The sequence below is a fragment of the Gadus chalcogrammus genome, chromosome 17, assembly GCF_026213295.1.
Source record: "Gadus chalcogrammus isolate NIFS_2021 chromosome 17, NIFS_Gcha_1.0, whole genome shotgun sequence".
Classification (NCBI taxonomy): domain Eukaryota; kingdom Metazoa; phylum Chordata; class Actinopteri; order Gadiformes; family Gadidae; genus Gadus; species Gadus chalcogrammus.
The window spans coordinates 10,326,146-10,333,645 of NC_079428.1; the positions used below are offsets into that span (position 1 = coordinate 10,326,146).

Genomic DNA, 7,500 nt, shown 5'->3' on the forward strand with positions numbered 1-7,500 from the left:
GAGTAGGGGGTAGATATAAAAAACCGGACGAGAAACTGACGTCATTGTAATGTCCTCCTTCTTCTTAATTGAAGGAGCAGGCTTTCATTAAAATCAAATAGGCCTACATAAAAATGTCGCCACAGGTCCAGATGTGTCAGGTGTGCGCGAGAGACATAGGAACGTACGCTTACCACTTTTGTAAATGCCATACAGTACATTCGAATCGCATCATAGGAATAGATCTACTCCGATTAGAAATCGAATCAGATCAGAAGTGTACATGTAAACGCGGCTAATGCTTGGTAGAATGGCGGAATGGCGGTACTAAAAGTTGTCTGAATGGCGGCATGTCGGAATGGCAGCATGTCGGAATGGCAGCATGTAACCCATGTGAGCTAGCATCTTCCCTATTCTTTGATACAGTACGATAGCATTTGATGGAGAAAAGAGCTGGCGTTTCCGCCCGCAAACCCCATTGCGTTCAGCTATTACCTTAATGTTGGAGTTAACATCTCCCTTTCAAAAGAAAATCAGCTAGGAGAAATGCTAGTTGGAGTTAGCGTTTCCCCTAGCGTGTCTGACCATCTGTGCCATTCATATCTCCTCAGTACATGAGATAACTTGGTCTCTAGACCTGGGAGAGGGACACTGTTGTGCCTACGACATGCAAGTGTTTTCAAAAGTGAAACGCAGACACATGGTGTAGGGGTTTTGAACCAACAAACAATAGACATCTCTGTGGAGATGAAGGAAATGCCTCCATGGCTCCAGACCTCTCTCATCAGTCCACCCTTCTTTACCCTCTTCTCCCGTGTCTCATTATCTTGTTCCATCTCTCCGACTCCCACACATGTATGCACACACTACCGTCCTTACACATACGCTCCCGTACCGTCCACAGTCACACCGAAACACACACACACACACGCACGCAGGCACGCAAGCACACACACACAGTTAAACATATGAATTGATATTCATATTCAACATATACACTCACTCACTTAACCACTTGTATGCTAAATGCTATCATGTTATCTTTGCTCAGGGCATCCCGATGGCTCACTGATTAGAGGGCGTACCCATAAAGGCACAGACCTTGCGGCAGCGACCCGGGTTCGGTTCCAGCCTGCGGCCATTTGATGCTTGACCTCCCCCCCTCTCTCCCTTAGCTTCTTATCAAACTCTCACTATGTCTCTCAAAGAAAATGTACTTCAAATTAAAGTTCTTAAAGATGTAGGAAAGTGTGCAACATGCTAATGTAACATGCTAGTACACCATGCTTGGGAGTACATGCTAGGAGGACATGTTAGGAGGACATGTTAGTACACCATGCTTGGAGTACATGCTAGGAGGACATGTTAGGAGGACATGTTAGTACACCATGCTTGGAGTACATGCTAGGAGGACATGTTAGGAGGACATGTTAGTACACCATGCTTGGAGAAGATGCTAGGAGGACATGCTAGGAGAACATGCTAGGAGAACATGCTAGCGGTGTGTTCTGACCGCCTGCATGGTGAAACCAGATCAGGTCCACTGCGGACTTGACCTGAATTCACCGGGCTCGCTGACAAAACCCACCTACACACACGCAGTCACATGAGAAACACAAACTTTCTCTTCGCCTCCCACTGTCGCCTTTATTTTGTTGCATAGGATTGCATTTTCGTCCCCCTCTAAAACACATGCTTGTTTCTCTTCTCCTTCCTTCTCTCTTTAAGTTGAACTTCCTACTCCCCCCGCCTCCCACCTGACTAACCCCTCTCAATTCCTCTGCCTCTATCTGCTGTTTAATAACTTAATGAAACTAAATAACATTATGGTGAAAACTGTTCTGTTCACTGAGGAAACCTCAACACCCCTGTGTGTGTGCGTGTGCGTGCGTGTATGTGTGTGTTTGTGACCTTGATCTAGATGTCACCATCTCTCCCTCCTCTCCCTCTCTTTCATTCCTTCAGATAAGAATGGTCATTTCATTATGCATGCATAGCTATCACAATAGTAGCATATTGTGTATGTAGAGAGAGAGGTAGAGAGTAAGGGAGAGGGAGAGAGACAGATATTTAAATGGAGATGCAGGGGTTAAGGGCTGGGCTAAGACATGTAGGCAAACATTCTCATGGCAACACAATTTTTTTTATCCTATTCTCCCTATTCCCCACTCCCCCTCTCTCCCTATCCATCTGTTCTTTCAATCTCACGTTGAGGTGGAAGTTTGGCTATCGCGGGAATAAAGCTCTGTGTGTGTGTGTGTGTGTGTGTGTGTGTGTGTGTGTGTGTGTGTGTGTGTGTGTGTGTGTGTGTGTGTGTGTGTGTGTGTGTGTGTTTGGCAGGAATGGCCTTACCCCAAAACAACTCCTGCATGATTTTGTTGACATTGTTCAGACTTTTACTTTTTATCAATGTGTGTGTGAGAGAACGCTTTGTGTGCGTGTTTGTGTGTGTGTGGATAAGTGTGTGTTGGTGTATGTGTCACATTCTTTGTCATCTGTATAAACAAGGCGCCCCCTGGTGAGAGAGGCAGGAAGTCATAGCAGACATCTGTAGCCCCAAAGGTCCTGATGATAGAGAGACATAGGGTCATCAGAGAGAGAGAGAGAGAGAGAGAGAGAGAGAGAGAGAGAGAGAGAGAGAGAGAGAGAGAGAGAGAGAGAGAGAGAGAGAGAGAGAGAGAGAGAGAGAGAGAGAGAGAGAGAGGGGGAGAGAGAGAGGGGGAGAGAAACAGACAGACAGACAGACAGACAGACAGACAGACAGACAGACAGACAGACAGACAGCGGTAGAGACAGATGGAGACAGAGAGACAAAAAAAAGTAAGATAATTAATGATGGGAAAGACTTGACTTGAATCGCAAGCAAATACAGAATATAATTAATAAAATTATACATAGGAAAATAAATAGCATGCTATAAGGCTACTCTCTATCGGCTAATTTATTTTTGTAATGCTACATCCTATTGGCTAATTATCTTGTTATTCTGTGTATTGGCTAACAAGCTTGTTGTGATTACTGCTCACTCTTTAAACACCACTAAACGATGTGAAAAGTATCATTGTTGAAATCAACTAATATTCTACTTTGCAGTCGTCAGCCAGAACATGTGTTCTATGTGTGTGAACCGTGCTCAGTCTACACCACCGAACATAAGGTAGACCCCTCTAGATCAGACTCCCTCTCCTCGTGGAGGAGGTGGTGTGTGGTGGGTCTGTCTGTGTGTCTGGATGGGGCATTCAGGACCCGGGCGAGGAATGAGAGGGACCTGCCCAGACGTGCTCCGATGAAATCAGACTCTTTAGAGAGAGAGAGAGAGGGACCCAACACCTTTTGTTCATGCTGCACAGTTACACAGCCACACAGATTAACCTGTGATAAAACTAGCTAAGAATACGTCGTTATTCAGCCAGTACCTGGACTTTAGGGCGGTAAGCCTTTTGCAACCTGAATGGTGGTTGACTTTAGTTTTATACAGAGAAATTATCACTAAATCTTTTCCACTACAAACATGCTCAGTGGGAGGAAAACATAGTAAAAATAACTGAATACATAACTGTTATTAATCAAGAACCAGACTTTATGGTGGTTAACCTTTTAGAGGCCGGTGTCAATATTATTATTATAATTGTTCTTCCTTTTCTAAAGCAACAGGGCCTTCTTTGCAGGTCGTGATGCTGTCTAGCACCACCCAGTGGTAAATAACGGTAACTACAAGTTAGCAATTAGAAAACATCTAAAACATAAAGACAATAAAGATAAGATAATTTCCCCTTTGAACTGTCAAATTGTTCCAACTTTGATGAAGATAATACACAAACGATTATTAACTTAAACCAGACAATTACAACATCTAACACCCTTGCAAGGCCAAACACAGCCACTAACAATCAATAATATTTATTGCTGATCTATCCAGCTTTAATTGTTGACCACACTGGGATGGTTTCCGATGTTTGGGCGCTGGGGAAAACACCAGACCCACAACTGGGGTGTAAGCGGTTTGGTTGTAGCCTGGATCAAACATTTAATAAAGGAGATTGAGTCATATACATTTACGACTTCAATTATTCGTCTGGGATAACCTCAAGTCAGACTCAATGACCTCAGTCTTCGTCTTCTCTCTTCCTTTCCTTCTATCGGTCTGTCTGTCTGTCTGTCTGTCTGTCTGTCTGTCTGTCTGTCTGTCTGTCTGTCTGTCTGTCTGTCTGTCTGTCTGTCTGTCTGTCTGTCTGTCTGTCTGTCTGTCTGTCTGTCTGTCTGTCTTAACTCTATCTCTTCCCATCGTCCCTCCCTCATTCTACCTCTCTTCATCTCCTTTTCTTTAGTTCCTTCATTCCTTCCTTCCTTTCTTTCTTTCCTTACCTCCCCCACTATCTCCTCTCTTTCTCCCGTCCTTCTTTCCTAATTCCTTTCCTATCTTCCTGCTCCATGAGGCTGAGGTGGAGCTGCTTAGGCATTCCAGAAGTGGAGTGGGGTGGGGTTGGGCGTTACCGTGCCGACCACGGCAACATCCCCCCCCCCCCTCCCCCCTCATTTCCCTCCGGAGGGAAGACATTCTAAAGCTCACCTGCTCACTCCCGCTCACGTGACAACCACGGCTCATTACACAACGCCATGGCAACGGCGGTTCTGTTAAGAACTTCAAACTTAGTGGATTTATATTGGCACTGCATTTAAACATAATATACATTTAGACCACACACACACACACACAGACACACACCCGTTGTTAAGAGTGTGTTTAGTTTAGCTTAGATGTCTGAGAGACAAAGTTAGGAGTTTGTTGCGAAGTTCATGCTCTCTCCCTCTCTCCCTCTCTCCCTCTCTCTCTGATCTTTGTTCCTTGTCTCTTTGTGTATGCAGTTATAAGAACACCACCAACTGCTTCTAGAATAAAAAGCCCTAGTATAAGTTGCTTGTTTGTGTGGGTTTGTGTGCGTGTGTGTGTTTGTGTTTAGCTTATTTTGGGAAAGAGAGAGCATCTGCTAACCTATGTGGAATCACTCAACACACAGCGACACACACAATCAAGCACAACGCACACAAACAAATTATGAATTACAATAAAGACTAATACAAAAGACACACTTACATTCTCAGGATAACAATGTATACTGTAGTATGTGTGTGTGTGTGTGTGTGTGTGTGTGTGTGTGTGTGTGTGTGTGTGTGTGTGTGTGTGTGTGTGTGTGTGTGTGTGTGTGTGTGTGTGTGTGTGTGTGTGTGTTTTCTTGGGGGACTTCCCATTCATACCTCTTATCTTTTCTTCCGCTCATCCTCCTCTGCTCTTATCTCCTTCCTCTCCTGGTCTCATGTCTCCTCTCTCCTTCCTCTCCTGGTCTCATGTCTCCTCTCTCCTGGTCTCATGTCTCCTCTCTCCTTCCTCTCCTCAGTGTTCGTGATTAAAAAAACCTGTGTATGTATAGGGGAGAATCTGAATATATGCTGCATATATATATATATATATATATATATATCTCATGATTCTCAACAGTCATGAGTCATCATGAGTATCAATACTACAATAATACTATTTTTTCAATTCAGTAGTAGAAGTAAAGGGGGCCAGGGTAGTGTAGTGGCCAAAAAAAGGTACTGGGTTCGATCCCCAACATAAACAGTCTACATGAGGGCATCCTAGAGCAGGATCCCCCATAACCCCTCCTTAATGACATGTATCTGAATACATTTATTACATAGAGAGTACAAATATTATACCTATACCATTCTGATGGTACTGGTCTGGTACTGAAAAGCCCATCCTACCTGAAGCCCTGAGCAGAGGGTGGGAGAGGGAAGAGAGAGGGAAGAGGGAGAGAGCGAGAGAGAGAGAGAGAGAGAGAGAGTGAGGGAGAAAGAGAGAGTGAGAGAGAAAGAGAGAGTGAGATAGAGGTGAGACTTAGAAAACATTTCTGTAAAGCGCTGACCTCACTAATGTGATCACATGCTTCGTTGACTCACGCATTTACACAAACAACCACACATGCACACACTTTGCTTCTCGCCTTCAGCCAAGTGAATTTCTGAGGCGTATTGATGTCACTAATTAATTTATCGCTTTACTTATCGCATGTATTACAAAAAGTATCTTTCAAAAGGAAAGCCTAAGGTGACGTTTTTCTCCTCACTCATCAGCCAGTCACAACCACGAGCCACTCATCACACCATCAAGAGATAAGCAGCTTTGTGTGTTGTAGCTTTTTCCACTGTTTGAAGAAATTAAAGGGGGGGGGGGGGGGTGGGGGTCGATCTGCACTGAGGTCTGCTCTGATGGGTGTGGGATGGGGGTAAGGGGGGGGGGGGGGGGGGGGGGTGGGGGGCGGCACTGAGACCAAAATTACGGCATCGACCGCCGACGGAAAGCAACAAACGTCCTGGTTGATGGATGACTCGTATCTCTGGATTAAAACGTTGACATTCAGACATAAACCCATGATTATCTTCCTTGTAATTTTGAAATGGCTTTATAGCCGCTGCTTCACTTCCAGAGAGCAACAAGCCCTATTTGTCTTAACCTGCAAGAACGCAGGCGTGAATCGGTTTGGTTGAAAAACAATAGTTTCAGTGAGGATCTTCCAGTTACCATCGGAAAAGACCTCGGGACCTGGTGCCTGTCTCCATGAGTGGCCGGGACCCAGGTAGATCTGTTAAGCTTTCAGAACAGGGCGCAGAGATTCTGGTGGTCTGAGAGTCTTCATCTGTGGCCCCACCGCCCGCGTGTTTACAGTCTGCTGGGGCGGACCACTGGCCCGGCGGCAAGGCAAGACTGATCACCACGCTCAGTCGTACAGTGGGTACTGCCAAAGTCAGCCCTGTCAGAGAGAGAGAGAGAGAGAGAGAGAGAGAGAGAGAGAGAGAGAGAGAGAGAGAGAGAGAGAGAGAGAGAGAGAGAGAGAGAGAGAGAGAGAGAGAGAGAGAGAGAGAGAGAGAGAGAGAGAGAGAGAGAGAGTTGATAGGGAGGAGAGGAATGAGAAAGGGAGATAGCGAGAGAGACAGAGAGAAAGGATTAGGGCGTGGGAGAATGCAGATGTTATTCATCTGAAACAGACCAGAGACTAATGAGTAAATCCTTATAAACACACACCAACACACACACACACACACACCTACACGCACGCATGGGGGGGGGGGGGGGGTATGAACTGCCCCTGTGACCTGAACAAACAGAACAACATGTGATTAAAAAATGACCTAAAATGGGTTTATATGATTTGCGTTTGCGATATGTATTTTATGTTTTTCACACTATATCAATAAGAACAGAATGATACTTGTACTTGTACTTATACTAGTACTTGGTGCTTGGTACGAAATACACAGCACCCTCTATTGGTGGGGAGGTTCTTGCTTGCAGTACACTTCATGTCACTGTCATTGAAGTGAACAGTCACATTGACATGTCACGGGCAGTATGATAGTGTCATGAATGTACTGTTATATTTCATCGCAATACTAGAGAGAAAATACTAACCGCCATGATGTAAATCCCCTCTTAACAACTAAAGTAACATCTCTCTC

The 7,500-nt window shown here is 44.9% G+C and overlaps 1 protein-coding gene across 1 annotated transcript in view; it reads left to right on the top strand.

Annotated features, from left to right (window-relative positions):
* col4a5 (collagen, type IV, alpha 5 (Alport syndrome)) overlaps nt 1-7,500 on the top strand; it is a 54,571-nt gene that overhangs the window by 19,496 nt on the left and 27,575 nt on the right. The gene's annotated exons all lie outside the window — the stretch shown is intronic.